The sequence below is a fragment of the Lycorma delicatula genome, chromosome 3, assembly GCF_047948215.1.
Source record: "Lycorma delicatula isolate Av1 chromosome 3, ASM4794821v1, whole genome shotgun sequence".
NCBI lineage: Eukaryota > Metazoa > Arthropoda > Insecta > Hemiptera > Fulgoridae > Lycorma > Lycorma delicatula.
Window position 1 is genome coordinate 127,338,536 of NC_134457.1, and position 24,337 is coordinate 127,362,872.

General features: G+C 32.2%; 1 protein-coding gene across 1 annotated transcript in view; it reads right to left on the reverse strand.

The window, feature by feature from the left end:
* LOC142320978 (zwei Ig domain protein zig-8-like) overlaps window positions 1-24,337 on the reverse strand; it is a 327,902-nt gene that overhangs the window by 113,092 nt on the left and 190,473 nt on the right. The gene's annotated exons all lie outside the window — the stretch shown is intronic.

Sequence of the window (24,337 nt, forward strand, 5' to 3'; positions counted from 1 at the left end):
TTACTACCTACTATTTGTACCAGCTACAAACTATCTGTCCTCTACGACGTTGTTATTGATGAAATTATTTTCGACGTAGTTCAGCGCAGGCGTCAGTACACGACATCTATCTAAGATCGGAGTTTTGTAATCGATGGTTTGGAGAATTCTTAAACAAAACAAGTTTTATCTTTATCATAAACAGCCACTTCAACATCTACACCCAGGAGACGGTCTGCTTCGCTTGGAGTTCTGCAACTGGTGGAATACAAATCGACAACTCTACAAGTATGTTTTGTTTACCGAGGAGGCAAATTTACTCGAGATAACAACTTGCTCGTTGCAAAAATTGCTCGTTGAGGATGTTTCTCTAGCGCCGATAGGCTTAGTTTACTTCCAGTATGGTGCATCTCCCCCCTTTTCTTGTGACGTTTATACTGACTTAAATCTTCATTTCCCTGAGAAATGGAACGGGCGTGGAGGTCCACATTCCTGGCCACCAATATCGCTCTATCTAAAACCTTTAGGTTTTTGCGTATGGCTGGATGAAAAGTATTGTATACAAAACAAAAATATAATTTTGTAAGGGATTAATTAATTGTCCCATTATGGATGCGGGTGAGAAATTTAAGGGTAGCCATGAAGAACCAAAAAAGCAACAAAAACAGTACAGAAGCGTGCCAAGAGTGTGTTTGAAAATGGCGGAATTATTTTTGAACATTTATTATAAACTGGTACGTATAATTCACTTTGCTCCAGTGTACTGTTTCTAAATAAAATTCGAAGTTTTGGTTTTATTTAACTTATCTTATATCATTTTGTTAGGAACTAAATTCTAAACAAGTTTTTTTGATTGATTTTATGTATTTATTAACCATCTAGCAAAGTTATTGTATGTCAAACATAAAAAAAGGGTTTTCTACACCAATTTATTGGTTTTTATCCCAGATTTCTGAAAACCTAATGCAGATACAGTTGTGGGACATATTTTATTCTATTTTTAGGGCAAAAACCGTAAGAAATCATTAATTTTGTTCCTTAATTAACGTTCTAAAAATTTCAGTACGACTTCATTTCACCGGGGTAGTTAAAATACAAGGAATTTTTTTACTAGCCTAACTCGCCAACGAAGCATTTTAGAACATATGATTACACGAGCTTTTTGCAAAATTTTCGCCTCTTCCCGTCAGAGCCGTAGTGACACCCTCTACCTTTTCGGCGATGTCCTTGCTCAGTTGTTCAGCCGCACCACTATTAGCTGGCATTCGGAAATGTAGGTCCTACATTTCACATCCTGACGGATGGAAGGTCTTACCATCTGCTCTAACCTCTACTGTTGTTGTCGCCGGGTGGTTTCTTGTTCTTCAAAGACGATGCCGATGGTACTCATGAAAGACACATATAAATAATGTTTCTTCTCCACCCGCCTACACATGTACTCCATTAAATTCCATAGAATCTGCCCAAGCCGACCCGAGGACTCACAAAAGCAGACCAGTTGATCCTGCCTATTTTGTATCACTTGCGGTACGGATCTGCAAATGACCAAGGCCACCTCGCATTCCTCAACTGCCGAATCAACCACTAAAGCATAGTCAGTCAGCCCCACATCAATTTTACATACTTATCTTATCCAATATAATACCGTATAATCCACCATTCTTTTCCTGAATTTGTTAAAAACAATCGATATAGATCATATCTCGTTAAAATTTTTTTGCTTCTTACCTTTCCATACTCTTCTATTATATATATTTTTTTTTTAAATTTTAGCAGGTAAAATATACATCTTTTATTATCCACCTTCTAAAGAGCTGATATCTATTACTTGTTTTTTTTTTTCAGTTAGTCAAATGTTGAACCTTTCCGCTTGTAACTTTAACAACTGATTACGTTTTCCTTTCATCCATTTTTATTTCAAATCTTTCATATGGTTCAACTTTTTAGCACAGGAATGGTATCCCTCATCAACGCCTATCATCATCTCCATACAAACACAAAATTTTAATGCTCTGTATTCTTTTTTTCTTACACTTACTTTTCGGTTTTATCTGTGTATTTTGAAGCAATTTCAATCTGGTTTATATCAGACGGAAAAAGATGACATCTAAACTCATTATATACATATATATATATATATATACATATGTAGTTTTTTCCTTATTCCCCTACACCGGACCCGTTATTAAGTACAGAACAGCGTAGGGGGGGTGTTCATTCTACTCTAACAGCCCTTCCCACCTACCGGCAGTATGTCCGGGATGGCAGGTTGGGCAGCCGGTCGGAACTTTATTTTATATTAGTAAGCGACCCATTAGAGTACTCCACGTCCTGTGTAGTTTTTTTTAGCAGTGATCCTATATGAGGCTATCCAGCTTGCAGTTGTCATTATTCAAAAACCACCACAAGGGGTCCCCGATCCCTCATTAAGAACGGCCCACCTCAGCGAACCGTCGTCCCCAGATCGAAGCTGCACTCCCTAACTAAACACACGCCCAGTTTCACATGATCGAGGTGCCAACCGTCACAGGATTTTGTTTTCAATATTCTAGAAGCTAGCGTCTCCACATTTCCTCAATCCTGCCTACTGGAAAGCATATAATCCATAGTCCTCTGGAGTAAGCCAGGTCAAACCCAGCTTCTGTCGAGCACCATCCCACCTACAACAGTGGTGTATGGTGTGCTCCGGTGTGTTCTGTGATTTTCAGTATCTACAAACAGAGGTAGCGCGTTTACAAAACCGGCACACGTACCCTCAAACTCCCCATGATGGTTAGCAGCTGGAGAGGTAGAATCCCACCTCCCTAAAGCCATGCTGAACCCACAGATCAATGCTATGTATAATGCGTCTTGTCCATTCTGCCGTAGGAGAAGCATTCCAGACTTCCTGCCAATCTCTCAAAAGGATTTCTCTAGCATCAACGTTAGGCATTCCATTATACACTCTGTATAAAATTTGAGCCCTCGGCAGAACAGGAGGGATGCCCAAAACCACTTCAGCAGCATTACGGGAAACAGTCGTGTATGCCGCATCCCAACCCGTAGGGAGAAGACACCCACCCACCTTGTGACGTTACCGGTCGCCACATCACCTCCTCTGTTCCGAGCCCTGAGGGACTTTACCGGAGGTCGTCTTTAGCCCTCTATCTCATTACATCTCACAGTCATCAGCCAGGCCTCGGTCGGGATGCCACCAAAGTAAATGCCTCGACAGATATTTGCATCAGTAAAATAAATATCAAATTTTGTCTTCACGTACGCCTCAAACGGACATCTTCACATCTAACCTAGCATGATTCCTTCAAACTAACTAACCGAAAACGCGGAAGCGCGAACCCCGCACCTAGTCCAGATTTGACAGCACCGTTCGTGAATGTGAATGCCTAAAAAAACGAACGAGTTTAAAGTTAAAACAGTGCTACACTCATACAAATCAAAATTATGGCTTACGCAACATAGAAATTCAGACCTATACCCAAATAAGTCGACCAATTTAGGTCACCTAACAAGGAGAACGTAACCTCATTCCGGTCCGCAACGAAGCCCGCACCCCCACCCGGTCCCATCCTGGTGTCTCGTGTGGCATTATCAAGTCATATATGTCAATATATATATTTTACTAACTTTTATTTTTCTTACACATAAATAATTTAGAAGATATAGAGGTGTTTAAAGAGACATACATGTTAATTTAAGATATTACATATTATACATCATATTTAAGATTTATCAAATAATATCTACAATAATATTAACATATAATTTATTTTTATTAGTTTGAAACACAATTATGTAAAAAAAAATTTGAATATAAATATTATTCTTAACTATAAGTGAAAAAGGAGTTCGCTGATTATAGTTAGATATAATAACGTAATAAGAAAATGCCTAGTATAAAATAAGGTTGACACGAAATGTCTTAGGATAAGACAAGGTTGTAACAAGTATGTTACAAATAAATAATATTAGGCTTAAGTATTTAAAGCTTAAATAAGAAAGTAGAAAACTAAGAGCACTGCTTGCTACATATAAGAGAGTAATTAATTACATAAGAACGCTTTTCTCAAAGAAAATTAATAGCATTAGAAGAAAAATGAGTGGGTCCAGCGTTAAAGCTACTGGCCTAAGTAAATGAAATAAACAAAAGAAAAATGTAATTAATTAAAATATAGATAACGACTCACTTATATATATATATATATATATATATATATATATATATATATATATATAGAGAGAGAGAGAGAGAGAGAGAGATTTCTCACGTTATTTGTACAGCAGTATCGTATATTTCAAAATATCTGTAGAAACGATAATTAATTAGAACTAGGGATATAGATTTGATATAAACTGTCAATTTTGGTATTATTTTATTTACAATTTTATAATATTTTAGAATCATTAATTAGCGGCTGAAATTATTTATAAGTTGAAGCCGTTTTTAGAGTGAATAGAAAACAAGAAAACTTTCTTGAACAAAACTTTTAAATTATTTGTAGTACAAACCATTTGTTGAAGGTATCTGCAACGATGTGTGTTTAAATCAAAACAAAGCCTGAACATATTTCAGGCTTTATTTTTAGTTTGAAAACAACGCCAACGAAATGTCCAGCTTGCTGATAACCTTTACAGAATGATGATTTTTGTATGACAGCACAAGAATCGTCCAATTAATCGTTGTGTGACAACGATTAATTAGCTTTCTGTAGCCTGAATAATCATTATTTCGTAATGTGTCAATATTTAAACTGACAGAAAAATCATTAAGCTAGCAATGAGCTTTAAATATATTTTATAGCTTTATATATACATATATATATATATATTGTATCTTTATATGTAAATAATTTTTTTTTAATTATTTAGTACCAGTACTGGGTAATGAGTAGACCAGAATTAAATTCTTTTTGGAATCCTGAATTACAATAGCCAACACATAAACTTTCAAGATGAATAAAGTAATAATGATATTTCACAAAAACGTAGAAAAAATTGAGGAGAAGCCAGGCATCGCACGATTTGTAGGATTAATCATTTACAATCAAAGTAAAATAATCTACAGCTGTAAATTACCCCCCTTAAAGTAAAAAAAAAAGATTTTTTTTATTAAAAATAGATTAAAAAAGATTTTTTAATCTACCCCTGCCAATGTAGATGATTTCCCTCTACCCCTGCCGACGAAATTGCCTATTAAATGAAATTGCCTATTAAAATAATTAATTTTCTTTTACCCTCACAATGTTTGAATTCTTCTAGGTAAGAGGCATTAATATTTTTGAAATGTTATTTTATCATAAAATAGTAGATCAGGAGCAGTTCCGTTTAAATAAATATTAAATTTTACATTATTTAAATTTGCAAATCTAATCTTTTAAATAAATATTTTTTCTGCTTTACTTAAAAAATATTTATACATTTTTGAGATAAAAAATAAAGTTCATGAAAATCTTTCCACTGGTATTGAGGTAAATTGAAGCGATAGCCTTAAATATTGTGTAAAGTACTTCACATTTATACAGGGCATAATTTTAACTTGAACTTAAATAAAAAATAAATTAGCAAAATCAACCTAAAAATAAAAATAAACAGCCTTTTAGAAGAATAACTAGGGAAATTCCTTATTATCTAAAACTTGATTTTTTTAAAAAATAACAATGTTTTTCAGAAAGAAAACTTTGCTTTACAGTAATTTACAACATATATATATTCGATTTAGGTAGTCAGGCCTTTCGAAATTCTTTGTTAACAGAATAATGTTAAAAGACATGAATGTCTATTGATTAATTCTTTTTAACACTGATATTATTTTTTTTGTATTACTTATTTAATTTTATACACACTTTGGAATTTTTTACTACCGTCTATATAATAGCATGTTTTTTTTCCCGTAGGAGGAGGAAAAAGCTCTGGCAACACCGGCTGCCCACGAAAATTGGTAGTGTCGGGCTTTCACCGACTAAAACCCTCCCCCTTAAAGAAACAGCAGACCGGATACCCGCCTTTCAGCATAACTCATGGCCTGTTGTTTCATCTGCGGGTTCTTGTTTTGTGGTCCCTTGTGTTGTCATCCTCCTCTTGCCATTCCCTTCTCTCGATTCGGGCCTTCTCAAGATGGGTGTGGAAGTCTCGGGCATCTCATCTACAGCGGCGACCCCAAGGAGTCCCCGACTACTCCCCGTCCAAGCTATCCCTTCCCTATCCACTCGTATTGTCCCGGTGCTGCTTATCTACTATCGTACGCCTCTGACCTCTCTGATCAGAGAGGCTCGACGCCTCTGAGATAGCAGATAATGCTATCCACTACACTCGAGATGGAGTTCCAAGTCCTCTCACCTTGTATCATCTTCTAGACAACATTATCAGACGTTAAAAGACCTAAATGACCGTAAGTATTTCTAAAAGCTTCCCATCTGTAGCAGCGAAATATCACGTGCTTCGCATCGTCAGACTCACCGCAGTACGGCACGAGATGTCATCCATTCTGTTTGTTTGAATAAATACTGTCGGAAACAGCCAAATATAAGGTCGTGTGTGAGCATGTAATTCATTCCGTTGAGAACTGGTATAGCAGCAACATTAGTGACGATTCTCACAGCCTCATCTGGGATCCTATTCGGACCAGGACTCTTGGGTAACTTCATCCTCCGCACGGCTGCAAATAGTTCATTAACTCGAAGAGAGGTAGGTCATCAGCAACGACATCTTCGGGAGGGATCAGCGCTCTCGGAAACAGAGGATTAAAACGCTTCAGTACGTGTACCGCAGTAAGAGTAGGAAGACGACGTTCAAAACGTCCAATGACGATTTTGAAACCGGTACACCATATATAACAGTCGACCTTCCCATAAAGCGACCACCAAGCTCTCTTGATGGCAGACTTGTAACAACAGTGGCTCTACAAATACTCCTCTCGTGCACGGTCACTGATAGGCTGATTACCACTCTACCAGTTTTCTGAAACGTTCGACGCGTGTTTCGCGTCACTGGTCCAGCAGCAGGTACTTTGCCATGCCACTCGATGACCGATTATCAGTTTCAACAGATTAATCTGATAGATTTCCCTCTACCCCTGCCAATGTAGACCAAGAGTCTTCTAGCGGACTTTCCGCTCTTGTCGCCAGGAAGATTGAAAACCAGGTCTTCAGATTCTTTAAGGACGAGTCAAAACGCCCAAAGAAGTTGAGCATAACGATCCTGTCACCGTCTTTAGAATCGTAAAAAGCAGTGTAAAAAACCGCCGATGACAGATTATTCCTCAGGAAGAAGAATGGCCCCCTTCATCTTATCTCTGACAACCTGACCTGGGGTGGCTCTGTCCTCTCGAAGCAGGAGAGGCCAGGCAAGATCCAGAAAAGCGCCGATCATGGAAGGTATGGCTGGATCCACCCGTTAGGTTAACTAGGTGGATCAATCAATCAGAATTGACTGGAGGTTTCTTGACAACCTCAGTAGAAGACAAAACTTCAACAGCCAGGAGCAGAAGTTCATCGTCGCCCGCGATTCAATTTCTCTCTTATATTAGTCACGAAGCTCCCTGAGACTTTCAGTTTGCGTAGCCGTCGTTGTTACAGTGGCTGGCGGCAACATCCAGGAATGGGACGTGTCATACATAGCGTGGAGTAGCCTCCACGTCCCCCCGCCTTACTAAGGACTCACTGGGCGCACTCCCGTATCTCCCTCTTCGTTTTAGAGGCTTTCTTACACAGATCCACCAACTTATGCACCTCATCCATGAGATGGTTCATGTCCGTTTACTTCGGATGGTCGTCTTCACTATTAGCCGCCCTAGCCCCCATCTTCCGCTTCAGAGGCCTCTCCCGCACATCTTCCACCCCCATCACCACCACGGGTATCTTCTGAGACCCCACCATCTGCTCCGTTTCCATTTAGTAAAAATATTGATAGAAGAAAAAACCAAAAAAAATCTAAGTCAACGTAAACAAACAAAGTCCGTTTGCTACGAGACCGCTAGCATTGTGCACAGAAACACTTAAATCAACAAAATAAACGAACATAAAAATCCAGAATGAATAAAGAAAAACAACAAAACAAGAATACTAACGAAATATAACTAGAATATAACGAAATATAACTAGAAAACAGCAAAATATACACAAGAGAAAAATGATGAGGTAACCTCAAATAAGGAGTGTAATTAACGCGACCGCCGGTAGTCGCAGCTCAAGACCAGCTCAATCACAAGGGGCTGTTTTTGTTTTTCCCCCCCCCCTACATTCCTGGGCCGGACATCCACTTAAGTATGCTCGGCCCAGGAACGTGTCCATTTGACTCTAAGGGGGCGTCCCGCGCCCACCTGTTTTACACCCGGCACGGCAGGTTAGCCTTCCGGTTCCGGATCTTTTTTAGCGCCTGCCTCAAATCCCCCACGGAAGAGACGAGGTCCGGCTATGCCGTCCCCCACCCCCCGCAGGGAAACGGGTCTCGGTCTTTATGCCCTGCCTCAAACCGACGATGCCAGCCCCAGAAAGAACCGAAGCGCCCCCGGGACCAACAGAGCCGGCCGGGACTCGGTCTTTACATTTTCCCATACAGTCTGCCCCAGGAGTCCCCACCCCATCACAGGAACCCGAATACCTGAGCATACGGGCCCTCCGGGGCAGGGCTGTCCTCCCTTCCCTACAATTGGGCCCCTATAACCCCTGGCGTCTTGAGTCTTCTTCTTTTATCCTGAGGATATTTCTTGCGAAATTCGCGAACCAGTCCCAGTTTGTTTCATTGACCAATAACCACCCGACCAGATTTTCAGCTTTTAAGTTGTTTGCTGCCATTTCGTTTCTGTACTGGGACCATTTGCGGCAATCAAAGATTGTATGTTGCTTTTGAAAATGTAAACGTGATAATTAATTAATAACTGTATTATGTTTTTTGAATAATTAATGAGAACATATAATTCCCTTTCAATTTCTATAATTTTATTAGTATCGCTTTAGTGGATAAATGCTGGTACTTGTTTATAATTATTGAATGTATCATACTTAATAAATTTCCTACTACTGTTGTCTTAAATTATTTTAGATTTCTTGTTGTGTGTTCGTATATGTTTCACGTGACGGTTCCCCTATTTCTTCAAGGGTGTGAATTTCCTTTCAAATAGAGTAGTTTCATTAGGACTGTCCCCACTCGATGTAATGTTCCTTGATGTAATGGGTGTATTGCTCTTTGTGTTGTTCGCTGATGTAACGAATATATCAGAGTAAATACTACTTGAGGGTAGTGATCTTGTTAACTCCATTTCAGTAAATAACTCAATTTTAACTTCAGTAATTTTATTTCATATCAATTCTCTTAATTATAAATTAAAGATAAATCGTTCATGCTTGTAACAGGTACATTAGCGAAATATATACGTTTTTCTGTTTGTTCTGCTAACTGTACATACTAGTATAATCTTTGTTTCACTATTGAAATGTTATAGAGTGATTACCTTATCTTCATATATTGCTCACAGTAAATGAGTCAGAAAATTCTATGTAATTGTGTTTTTTCAATATTGGTACAATGCTGGTCAATATTGGTACAATATTGTTAACTGTAACAAAAGTTTTTTTTTCTTATGAGATTATTCTTGTAACCGAATGAGTAGAAGGAATGTAGATAAAATATCATCACTTCAAAGGCGTGCTGCGTTGAACATTGCCGCCGCATATCGCACGGTTTCGCGAAACGCTATTGAGGTCATCTCTGGGATTCCCCCGGTGCGGCTGCGTGCATTGATGCTCCGGTGGGTTTATCTTGGTATGACTAAGACCGAGGCTAAGGACTTACTTCTGGCTGAGTGGCAGGAGCCCTGGAACACCTCAACTACTGGTGTATGGACGCGTAAATTAATCCCGAGAATAGATGTATGGGTGCAGAGAGGACTGGGTGAGGTAGGTTTCTATATAACCCAGCTTCTTTCTGGACATGGCGCATTTGAAGCTTACCTGCATCGATGATTTGGCAGGAGAGTGTATCCTCTATGCAGATACTGCGATCTTGAGGATACCGTTGAGCACACCATCTACCAATGCCAGCGGTGGGATGTGGTCAGACAAGATGTCGGGTTAAGCTGGCTTTCACCGGAAGAAACAGTTCCGTACATGTTGACAGGAAGAACGGAATGGGACATGGTAGTACACCTAGCAACTAGAATCCTCAAAACTAAAGCGAGAGAAGCTAGAGAATGGGATAGAGACTGATTCTGGACCCAGATCAGTAAGAAGACTGAAGATTATCAGCAAGGAATCAGAGTTCCATACACAAGACCTGAGACTCAAGCGAAGAAAGTGACTTGAAGGTGAAGGGGCGAAGGACACCTCCCTGTGGAGCCGTCGTGCGTCTGCACTTGTGCAGATGAGCAACGGTGATGAAGCACGGGGATTCTGGACCCTGGACCCTAAAGGCACCTACTGGGCCTGCGCAATGCTTAAACTGCAGGACCGACCCCGGAGGAGGAGAAAAGGTTAGATATGAGTTTTAGTCGGTAGGGTGCGGGTACACATAGACTCTTAATAACATCTAGCCGAACCCGTGCGAGTCCGACACTCCCCCATTTATGGGGGATGCGTAAATGGCATTTCTCAGACTCATCTATAACAAAAAAAATAAAAAATACATTAAAAAAAGACTCAGACAAAATAGGTAACAAATTAAAATAATCATATAAGTGACCTTCAAAAAATAAATAAAACAAACCATTGCACAAAGAACATAGTCTCCAAAAAAGTACAATGGCCTTGAAATTAATTAGTAAAAAAGAATATATATATATATATATATGTATATTCCCTAACAGTATTTTATATATATATATTACTCTAACTGAGGACAATCTTCTTCTTCGGTTAAACTGGGCACATTTTTAAGAAACAAAACAATGTATTTTTAAAACTTCTCCTTAGAAACTTACTTAGAGTTAAATGTTTACCAAGTATCTCATAGTTGCAAATCATAAATATCCACAAACATTAACAGCATCCTTCACATTCCACAGATACACAAAAAAGGGTCTTATCTTAACGCAATTGAACCTAATGAAATATATAAACACGTAATATTATGCATATATTTACATTTTTATATATATGCATAATGAATCGGCACAATTTAAACTTTTAGATCATAATTAAAATAGTTGTTTGCCAAACACAAACTAAACCAACGGCAGTAACACTTGACATTAGCAACATTGGATAAGAATGATGACTATTTACTTCTAATATCTTTTCAGCGCTTATTTTTATTTATCACTCATTGATATTAGAAAACTACACATAGTTATATATATCATATTATGCCATCTTTCAACCAATATGTAGGAAAGTCAATGAATTATTGAAAAATCTGTTTTTGTTCATTTCCGGTTTGTAATGTATTTATATTAGCCGTACTTTTTCTTTACACTTAGACGTGGTAATATATACATCTCATACGAGTATATTATTTATTTAGTAGTATTTATATTTATTTAAATACAGTACACCTCTGGCCTTTTTCTAAATAATGCTTGTCTCATTAGCTATAAAAAAAGAAAAAAAAACTGTTAGCACTATCATCTAACGGTGGGTGAAAGTAGAAACATCATTACTGATATATTTGGGCAGTATGTTTAGTAGGATGAACAAAGTAATGTAGATATAAAAACCAAACTGGCACAAACAAGCATCATTTATATGCAAAAAAAGTAGTTTACTAATATCAAATAATTAAAAATCGAAAGAAACTTTTTATGATATTTTGTGGAATGTAATGTTTACTTTAACGAAAATCGGACAAAAAATCAGAATGACAAAGCATAGTGGTATTGGAAATGTGGTGTTATAGGACGGTTTGAAATTAGATAGATCAATATAATTCGAAATAAAGAGATCATAAGACTAATACGAGAAGAAAGAAATTCGTGGGTGAATCTTTTAGAGACAAACTTTATTACTGTGATATATATATATATATATATATATATATATATATATATATATAAACATTACTTTATTTGTCCTCTGTAATTATTCAATCTTAAAAAAGAAAATATATAATTAAAGTATGCTTTTTCAACAGTTACTGTATAGCTACTGTTTTTATAACTGTTAAATATTATTTTAAAATCTACCTTAAAAAAACTTATCAAATTATTTCAAACACAGTTAGATTCTGAAAATAATTGACAATATTATTATATCAAAATAACTCCAATTACTTCTGTTCTTATAAAAACATAAAAGCAAAAAATAACTGAATAATTAAAACAGGTTGATGAAATTTCTTTTTAATTTAAAAAAAAATTATATATATATATATACATATATATATATATATATACATACACTTTTGATTGGAAATATATATATGAAAAATATTTTTAAAAAATCCAATAATGATACTATATAAACATTTGGATGTAAAATTATTTTGAGTAAGCGAGAATCCAATCACTTTTTTTCATTTTTATATCTTTAGAAATGCTGGAAATTCAAACAGTTGCTTTAATTGTTATAAAATAAAGCCTTTAAATTAATTCATTAAAATTTTATAAGGTAATATTGTACAGAGACAGATTAAGATGTTTTCCGTTTTTGAATGTTGTTTGAGATATTTTATCAATTCTTATTGTGTTTCTTTTTTGTTTTTTTTTTCAATAATTGAGAGTTATTTCTTTCTGTTTAACTAGAAAGATGTTTATCTATTTCTGACGGCAAATACAATTTGCTTTTTAATAATTTTTTAACCCTTCTCTGATAAATTTTTTCGGTTATTTTTTTACATAATTACAGCAATTACTAAAAGAAAAAAGGCATGAAAAAAACAATTAATGTTATTCGTTTGAGACATACTCTCAAGAAAATCACAGTCCTATTAATTTCCTATTAGTAAGACAACAGTATATCAAAAGCAATGTACACGTAACACAGAAATTATTTCGTACTTTAACAAAACTGCAAAATAAAGAAATCATCAATGAAGAATTTTTCCAATTCACTCTATTCACAGTAATATTATTGATAGTAACAGAAATCGCGTTTAAATCAAATGAACTAAAAAATAGATATTTATCCCAAAACAACAATGAAATGAGACATAATCTCTATCTTGAATCAGATTCAACTATTCTAAAAAGTATTTGGTTATGCTTAATAAAAAGTTTTTTTAAAAATAAATGTAGTTTACCTTTTTACCTAAAATGCCATTGGACATTCACGATTGATTTCAAATTATTAAAATGTCACGATTAAGAAAGTAAAACATATAATTATTCTGTGATTGTCCCAAAGAAATATACAACTTGGTTACATTCATTCAAATTCACCAACAAAATATCCGAATAGACTAACGGATTTTTTTATTTTAGGAAAAAGATCATTATTTACATTAAAAAAAAAATTATAAACATATTAGTACTTAATATAAGCGTCAAATAAAATTGCTTTATACTTTAGCGGTAATATACTTGTATGTTCTGAATCCTGAAATTAATTACTTTTCGAGAATATATTTTGGTCTTAAAATGCTGTTTAAAATTATTACACGTATTTGCAAATTTCTTCAGTTTTTAAAATCAAAATTCTCATGGTAAGCATTAAATTTTAAACAAGAAATCAGTAATATTATTTTCGTATGTTATTGATGATGTTTCCGTTTCGTTATCTCAGAGAAGATGTAGTAGTTCTTAGATGTTTTCAAAATATGTAGTAGATATAATAATTAGTATATAATAGGTCGTAGCATTACGTCTGAATTATGTACGAAAAAAATTACTTGTTCCTGCAATCTCAAAAAAATTTGGTTACTATTCAGAGACATCTTTCCTACATTATAAAACCAAAACTATTATTCAGTTTAAATGATTTATAGAATAATTTACTATAAATGTTGTACTAGGAAATGTATGTTACATGTATTGGTAGTACCCTTGTTCATTTCTAGTCCTTAGTTCTGAAACCATGAGTTTTATTAATCTGTATTTTATATTAGTTTGTGTACTGTATACTTTGTATACTTCTGGACTTCTTGCTTACGAGTACATATATTGTCAGCAAATATTTAATTTCGTAGGAGAAATTTTGTAAAATTACATATTATTATACCTATTGACGTACATATTATACTAATGTATTTTTAATCACAAGAAACAAGGTTATTATCAACTGAAAACTTTATAGATTGTAATCGTAATAATATACGTATTAGTAATCACTAATAGTTAATAATACAAAAACACAAAACAAAACTAAGTAAGAATAAAACCTGATATCCTCAAAAGAGATAAAATCTAATCCGCTTAGCCTAGAAATAAAATCAGTGATACATCAATTACATCTACGACATAAAAAAATCGTATTATAAAATTAATTTTCTTAAAACAGTATTGCCCACAAAACTTGCTATCAAAGGATTAATTTAAAGAGACTTAAGAAAAAGGATTCTTCTAATTCTAGCCTAAAGTAAAGAAATTTTCTTGTAAAGTAAAAGATTTCAGATCTTGCCGGTAATTTCCATGGGAAAATAGATCGGAAGAAAGGAAGGAAGGCTCAAAAAGGATAATCTTTTCTCCCTTCTATCACATCGTTGAAAGATACTTTTGATTTAGAAAAAAAAGAGGAATCGATGCAGCTTTAAAGTTTATAAAGTTTTAAAAAGTTATAAAACTAAAGAGATGATTTCACATTTAAATTAAAACATATAACTATCCTTTTTATATTTATTCTAAATAAAAAATTTAAAAAGAAAATTAATGATGTTGCGTTATTTTATTTTATTTTTTGACTAATATAAAAAGCAAAGCATTAACATTTAACAAAGCATTAACATTTTTATCATGTTAAAACTTTTACTTTCACAAAGTTATATTCTCAGAAATACATGGAACGTCTATCTCTCAACAAAACGATGATTTAATATAAATACCCGCATGTGGTAGACACACACTTATTCTCAAAGAGAACATAGAGAATAAACTTGTATTTTTACAAGTAATTAAATTATAGTTTGTATTAAAGTTTTTTTATGTTTAGTTGATTATTATTTTTTTATATTATTTTTTTCTAAAAAATAAAGATAAACATAAAATAAAAATTGACGATAGCCTACATAAAAAAGCCGGAAATCATATACGTCTTAAGGAATCAATTACTTTTTTATTATTATTACTTAAAATCGATGATTAATTATAAGTTATAAAACGGAAAACTATTTTTGAAATCGATTTTAGATAAGGAATTAAATTAACAATTTTAGAAATAAATTTTTACAATATATTTATTTTTTTTTTTGTCTTCAGTCATATGGTTTGATGCAGCTCTCCAAGATTCCCTATCGAGTGCTAGTAGTTTCATTTCGTCCCTACATCCTTAATATGTGGCCTATAAGTCTGTTGCTTCTTTTAACTATATTTTTCCAAGTGCTTCTTTTTTCATCAGTTTGCCGCAACACCTCTTCATTTGTCACTTTATCAAACCATCTGATTTTTAAAATTCTTCTATAGCACCACATTTCAAAATCTTCTAATCTTTTCTTCTCAGGTACTCCGATCGTCCAAGTTTCACTTCCATATAAAGCTTCGCTCCAAACATATACTTTCAAAAATTTTTTCTAATGTTTAAATTAATTTTTTATGTAAACAAATTATATTTCTTACTGAAAGTTCGTTTAGCTTGCGCTATTCGACATTTTATATCGCTCCTGCTTCGTCCATCTTTAGTAATTCTACTTCCCAAATAACAAAATTCTTCTACCTCCATAATCTTTTCTCCTCCTATTTTCACATTCAGTGGTCCATCTTTGTTATTTCTACTACATTTCATTACTTTTGTTTTGTTCTTGTTTATTTTCATGCGATAGTTCTTGCGTAGGACTTCATCCATGCCGTTCATTTTTTCTTCTAAATCCTTTTTATTCTCGGCTAGAATTACTATATCATCAGCAAATCGTAGCATCTTTATCTTTTCACTGTGTACTGTTACTATGGATCTAAATTGTTCTTTAACATCATTAACTGCTAGTTCCATGTAAAGATTAAAAAGTAACGGAGATAGGGAACACCCTTGTCGGACTCCCTTTTTTATTACCGCTTCTATCTTATGTTGTTCAATTATTACTGTTGCTGTTTGGTTTCTGTAAATGTTAGCAATTGTTCTTCTATCTCTGTATTTGAACCCTAATTTTTTTTTAAATGATGTCATTTATTCCAGTCTACGTTATCGAATTTCCAGGCCTATAAATGCAAAGTATGTTGGTTTGTTTTTCTTTAATCTTCCTTCTACTACTAATCTGAGGCCTAAAATTGCTTCCCTTGTTCCTATACTTTTCCTGAAACCAAATTGGTCTTCTCCTAACACTTCTTCAACTCTCCTCTTAATTCTTCTGTATAGAATTCTAGTTAATATTTTTGATGCATGACTAGTTGTTTAGTGAATATAAGTTAAATATCTAAATATTTAATTTATTTTCTTAGAATCTTTTAAAATCAATATTTACTTACTTTATTTACTTTAATTTTTACTTTATAGATGAATATAATCGTATCTGTTGATATATTTTGTTACAAGAAGTAATATAATGACATGAAATAAACAAACAGTTAACTTGGAAAAATATTCTGATGATTCATGCCAATATAAAAGATCTAATATTTATTTATATAACAAAAGTCGAAGTAAAGAAAATTGAACAAATAAACTTTAAAAAAAAGAATGACGTTATATTAGAGGAATTTTTTTTTTATTTAACAATATTAGTCATACAAGTATTTACCAAAGTTAAAACTCTTTCATTATTTTTAATAATCTTGTATGAAAAAATAGAGTTTATGATTAAGCTTTTAAGATTGTTTATGTAAAAGCTTTTATGTATAAAATATACAGCTAAACTTTGTAAATTATAACTTTCACAAAGGTTAAATTAATTAAAAAAATAAATGAACTATTTTTCTACTTAGTTAAGCACTGTATAGAATAACTACTATTTTGAAATTAAGTAAATTTTTAAACACTGATTACACTGCTCAACTGTTCTGAATTATTTAATAAATCAAACAGCAACTGTAACGTTTGAAAATTGGTTTCTATGAGTAAAATTAATAAATAAATATTCTACCACTAATTCAGTAAATAACATTTTTATTTTCCAGTTAAATTGATTTTTTACTTTCGATTCAGAAATATATAATACATATATATAAAGTCATTATTTTAACAGTATTACGTAAGTTAAATAATTGAATCATTTCAATATTCATAATAGTTCTACGAGCTACAGGCTATTATATCGATCGGTATGTTAAATTTTATATAACAAGGTTCATATAAAAGCTGACAATGAAGAATTTATTTATATAAAATCCTATGTAAGGATTATCTGTTCAATGTTAAAGTCTGCGCTTTAAATCATACACTTTTTCATCAATGAAAAAATCTATTACAATCCAATTATAGAAATAAATTTTAATTTTTTAATTTTTCAAACCAAATTAAGTATTTACAGTTTGTTAGAATTTATAATTATGTTATTTAATTAATTAAATTTACAAAATACAGACAAAACTATAAAAAAAAAAAATGCAAAAAAATAGTTAGCTCTGTTATAATCTATACAATGCATTTGGTAATTGGTGGGTTTTTCAGGAAATAAGTCTTTTTACTTATTTTCGACAACAACTTGAATTAAATATTATTATTATTCAGATGTTATCCTTAGTGAATATATCTTTTATATATATATTATAGCATATAATATATACTACATATACACTATACTATATATTTTTTTATATATTATAGCATATATAAACATATTATTTACTTTAATAAAAATCTAATACTTTCATAGAATCTAATTCAACTACTCTTTTTAATCGCATGATAAAAAAGTAAATTAATATTCTAAATAATGTATAATGAGAATGGAGTGTCAGCACAATTCCTTGTAGCTTCTATGATCTGGTTTATTGGTTATGATCTGATTTTGATTAATATAGTTATTTATTAATATTATTTTAGATAGTTTATATTTACGTAATAATTATATATTCATAGATAGTTTACATTTGAATTTTTACAGGGATTCATTTAACTTATGCACATCGTTTAAATTTTTCCCTGACTTATGCTCAAAGAACTTTTCTCGTAATTAATAATTTTTAAGAAATGATAGAAGATAAATTAAGCAAAATAAGATGGTGGTTGTTAAGAAATAGGGTTGGGTTAAATGCTACTAACAGAAAATTCATATATTCAAATTGAATGGTTTGAAAAAGCAAATAATTAGTATTAGATAACAAAAAATATCTTTTATAAATGACTCCTCTATAAATTACTTTTATGATATAATTAAGCATATAAATATTATAAGTAATTTGGGATTGGCTATTGATGCGATATTATCATGATGTTTTCAAAAGCTGAATTAGAGAAGAGTAATGTAAAAAATGATAGTGCTTATCATATCAATAAACAGTCAATAAGAGCGTTGAAAAAATCACATGGAAATGATTGTTTCAAAAATGTACCGATAAAGAAACACGTTCATTCCTGCTGTATGTTGGGTTACAAATGCTATTTTTGTGAAACTTATATGTCTATAAAGTACAGAATGTAGTTAATCCAATTGGTCTAAATATTGAGAAAATGTTCTCTTCATATGCTAAAAATAAACATTTAAAAGATTCTTTTTTTAAATAGGCCCAAAGATGTAGAATCTCCTTAAATGTTAAACGAGAAATAGATAGTTATCACAAAGATTTAGATTTAATAGGTATATAAAAATCTGGTTCTTATTAAATAACAAGTAGCACGAGTTATTCTATAAAATTATTTAAAACATCTAGCATTTACTGAAATATTATTAACAAATTAATTAGTCTATTTATCGTGCGTTTAAGATTTATAACTAAAAAGTATATTTGATTACGAGACGAACGTAATCAGAGTGATTCTAATCTAGTTTTATGATAGATATGATTTTATTTTTAATGTATCAACTTTTATTCTATTAAATTAAATTATGATGATTTGATGATAATACGTTTTGGAAGATATTTTCTTTTCATTTAACTTATATTTTAGTCTTATCAGTTTTTTGAAAATATTAATTTAGTAATAAAGTTTAGTACTGATCGATGTTGTTTAATTTTTTTAATATTTTGATAATGTTATATTAATTTTATTTAAATATTGTGCTTTTTTTCTAAAATAATAAATAATGATAATATTTTGTAAAATAATTCAATTTTTAATATTAAATTCCTATAAATATGTAATTTTATTCTGCTGGCATATTAAACTTACAATTCATCATATTTATGTTGAATTTATCACTAAAATATTTGGAAACATCAATATGTACTCGTTTACTGGACTTATAAACAGTATGTTTTGTAATTAGAATAATTTACAAGGCTAATTAATATAATTGGTCTAACACCATGATTGGTTATTATTTTGTTTACATTAATTTACTTTTGTCCAGAATATAATGAAAATACAAGTATTAATGTATAAGATTAACTTGATTAGTTATTAGTACAATATGAATATAATTATATATATATATATACACACGAGTATATACTAGTACTGTCTACAAAGAAAAAAGTATTTATAAAAATTGTTGGTGTAATGATATAAATATTTACTTACGTAAATATTTTCTACCGAATTACAACTCTTAACGACAAGAGATTTGTAAAATTAAGTTCATAAAAAAATAGTAAAATATCTCATTAAAACCTGGTTTGATATTAATAAATTTTTAATTTTTTTTTTTAAACGGAATTAAATTTGTTTGAAAAAGGATAAGTGATGTTTATTTAATTTAAACAATTTACAATTTTCCTATATTTTACGTTTACTATCAACAGTTTATAGAATTGATACATTACCAAATCTTTGTGTTAAAATTTTTTTTATAATATGGCTTTTATTTGTGAATCTTATGATTTTTTTTTGTGTTTATTACTAGCTCCCCATCACAGCTTCGCCTGCGCTACATGGTTACTTGCGTTTCCCCGTACCAGTAAATTATTTTATTTTATTTCTTTAGTCAAGTAACAGAGATAGGTGCAGCCAGCCACACATACAGTTATGGTGGCAATGACTGTGTTGGTTGATCTACAGCACAGTATATCTTTGCACCCCTTAGAAAATCTAAATTAAAGAAAACTATAAAATGATTTTTAAATATTTATCTGAAGAGTATTTACAAGCTCAATCTACTGAAGTAGATAAGTAGTCTATAGTCGGCATTGATAAAATTTACAATCATTGTTTAATTTTTTTTTACTTTTCATCCCCTTTTAAGGTTAAATTTAAAAAATCTAGAAATTGGTTTATTGACGTGAAAATTACACTCATCAAAAATCAGGTTGATTTCTTCTTTTGTTACCGAGAAATAACAAATTTAAAAAAAAATCAAAAATCCATTTTAACATTTTTGTATTTAAAAAAATGTATAAATAAATTTTTAGATATTCATATTAAGACGACACACACCAAAAAATAAGTTGATATCTACTTCTGTTAGGGAAAAAATACAAAAAAAAAAATTCATTGTTAGTATATTTTAACCCATTAAACTCCGAATTTCAAAGTGAATTTTCTTAGTATGCACTTACACTCTAAGGAGAAAGTGTATACAGGTTTTCATCAGTTTATCTTCAGTAATAATTTTATCAAACATGGCCCGTTGGTATGACTATAAAATAAATAATTAGAATATAAAACCCACTTACCAACAATCATTTAATGCGTCCTAGCGCTTTCGGAAACGAATTCCATCTACAGGAACTTCAATTTTTTTATTTACTAATTTAATGATTTACTAATGATTTTTATTTACTTTTTTATTAACTAAAACTTTGTCGTCATGAGTTGAATTATTATGTAAAGTAGATAAAGGTGGTCGTCATGTATAAAAATTGCGTCGATTTAACGTCCTGTCCTAATGAATGTCTCAACCATGATCTCCTCCATAACAGTGGAGACATTCATTATGACGGGACGTTAAGTCGACACAATTTTAAAACATGACGACCACCTTTATACATTTTACATAAAAATTCTATTTATGACACAACGTTTTAGTTAATAAAAAAAATTAAGTTCCTGAAGATGGAATTCGTTTTCGAAAGCGCTAGATTGTTGGTAAGTGGATTTTATATTTTAATTATTTATTATCTTTAGTAGCTTTAGCAGGGCGTTGATCACACACGACACGTTATTATATATATATATATATATATATATATATATATATATAATTTCTGATGATGTTGCAGCACTTGCAACGTTTTTAGTTGAGCGAACTTGAACAAAAAGTAAATTGAGTAAGAAGGTTTTTTCAGTGCCTCTAGGAGTATCTAAGAAAAACTCTTTGGGTTGTTGCTAGCAACACTGTCATTTATATCATCAAACACCTGATGTTCATCTGGTACTAATTTAGGAAGACTAATATTTACAAACTTTTTCTGTAAATCGACGTCGAAAGAAAGTCTTAACATTGTATCATAAGCTTTAATAGTTTTATGATTATCACGTATTGACGTTGGTAAACCGAAATCGCATAAGTATTTCTCACTTAACGTAACGACAATATCTTCATTCTCAATCAGACTTTTATTCAACATTTCATCTGAAATTTTATTCTCAAGTTATTGGTTTGACGTCGGATTAGATATAAAATATGTTTACCTTTCTGGAACATTTCCCGCAATAAGTTTGATTGGGCAGGATGATAAAAAAACTAATATAACTGTAAATATTTCTCTCAATTCAGACAAAGACTGACAAATAGAAGCTTCAGCAAGCGTGAAATTTCCAGTGATTATCATTTTCCAATAGGCCAAGTGCAGCGCAAGCAGTTTTATACGTTTGGTATAGCACACTTTCAACAGTTTTCAAGTACTCAAAAGATGTAGAGCCTTTAAAATTATGCAATAACATACGCAGATGAAAGCATTCACTTGGTTTGGATGGATTGTAGATACTCTACCCAGAGCAATATTCTTTTTGATTCCAGGAAATCCTTCGATATCAGTTCTCCGCTTTCTTCTGGTAAACTTGTTATTATAATAGGTATAGTATCTAGGAACTTCAGGATATAACAGTGTTTTAGCGAATTCATCGGACTGACAATGCCCAAAAAAAAAGGCAATAAGATTAATTTTCTGTGGACTTTCAAGGACTCGTTGAAGATTTTGTTCACTAAAATAAATACGTTGATAGATTTCTAAGTGAACCGCTACGTGAACAATAGTGGGATAACGAAGTTTTATTGGAAAGTCAAAAAATTGCAAATCGGACTCAGATGTACATATATATCTACCATTAACGTACTGATTCAATTCATCTCTTTGATTTTCAACCCAAAACGTTTCTAGATGTGAACCTTTGATAATATATTTGCAGATATATCGAATCGCTTGCATGGAGTTGTAAAATTCAACATTTACATGGAAATTAAAGCAACGTGACAATAGTGGACAATGTGGGACGATCTATTTATTATCAATATCAATTATGTTACCTTGCATGTTTAAAGTTGTTGCATGACCTCCGTCCTCCGGACTTCTCCTGCGATAAGTCCGGTATCGTAATCTGCAGTTTGAGTGTTGCAAATGTACATTCGAGGATACTTTTTGAACATTTTTCATTTATCATGCATGGTGATGACCTATTTATATCACCACATGGTCCGTGACACGTATGTTTATACGCCCATGTTTACGCACGTATATCATAGCATCTTGAGATCTCTCATACATATACTGTAATGAACCGGTGAAAGGTGAGGGAAGTATAAGACCTTGACCGATGTTGTTAGCTTAACAATATCGGTGTCTTGCTGCACAGTACTCTAGGATGAATCTAATCAGCACGTAATTTTTTTTTGTTATTACGAATAAAGGCTAATCTTTCAGTGATCCTTAGGCCATCATGTCAACACAATATTGATTAAAAAAGTTTGTGTAATAATGAAAAAAATTGTCAATTGTATCTCGAATCATAAATCGATAAGCATAAAATTGCATGCAGGAAACTGTTTTATTTTGTTCATTATTATTATTTAGCTGAATAGTTAGATAATAACCACCTTCAGCCTTCAAAAACATTAGGGGGTATTGTAAAGGATCATAAAAGCGATGATGCTGAGACATACGTTACATTTGACCGTCATGACAACGTAAGATTATATCTCTAGGTCCTTTATCTTCATAGACTAATAAAACAGCAACTTCATTGGTAGTTGAAGCATTATAGGACCCCTATGATGATTAACAGGTACACGATCAGCATGAATTAATTAAAAATCTTCCGCGTTATGCAAAGGTATGTTGTCAATATTGCATTTAAACTCTCTGATCTAATTATTATGTTCCATCAAAACTTGCTGGAGTGCTGTTATTAATTCCTTCTTCAAGTCTGGAACAATATTAGTGCGAAGAGAAGTTTGATCAACATCAGAAGGAAGTAAATTTGTAAAAATTGGTCATCGACACCAGGTACTGGCAATAAACTTCCTATGCGATGGTAAACTTGACCTTGAATTTTAAACGTAGGCAAAAAATTACCTTTACAATTTGTTTGGCACCGAAAGAAGTCATCTGAAATAAAGTGTTGGATTTTCCAACATTACCGGGAAATGTTTTGACAAAGGATAAGATCGTAAAACTAAACTTTTTATTGGTTCTGGTAGCTCATTAACTGTAGGATGTGAAACTTTCCCACCAGAACAATATATGTCAGCTGCTTCATCTTTCCATTTTTTTTTTGCAAAACAATGATTACATATTTTAATTATCGCACCAATCTGTAAATATTACAGTTAATATAATACAAACGATGATCATATTCAAAAGCAGTTCTGAACTTTAAAGTGGCTTTCCTATATTGTATAGCATCGTAAAGTAGATCCTCACGCTCTTCCACAGTCTCATGTAAATGCGATGTAGACATTCGCCTCGCATCTGTAGATTTTCTCCCAATATTAGGTCTCTTCCGTTTCAGCATGATTTTATAAAAAGAATTTAATACCTCCAAATTAGATAGATAAATAGGTTTAAATTATCAAATATTTATCGCTGAACAAATACCGCCAAAATAAATAAATAAATAAATTTGAATAATAAAATATCTATCGTCTACCAAATACCGCTAAAATCATTCTATATGAAAATGATAGTGCACGGGTTTGTTTGTTTGTAGTATGTGCTCCCATTTTTATTTTAACTGCTATTGGCGCAGAGCGGACCAATCAATGGCGGTGGGCCGGGCGGCTGCACACATCTCTCTCAACGCTAAAAGCAAAGCTTTACTTTACTCTCTCTCTAGAAGCATTCCGTTGTCAATTAATTTACAGATCATTTAATTTA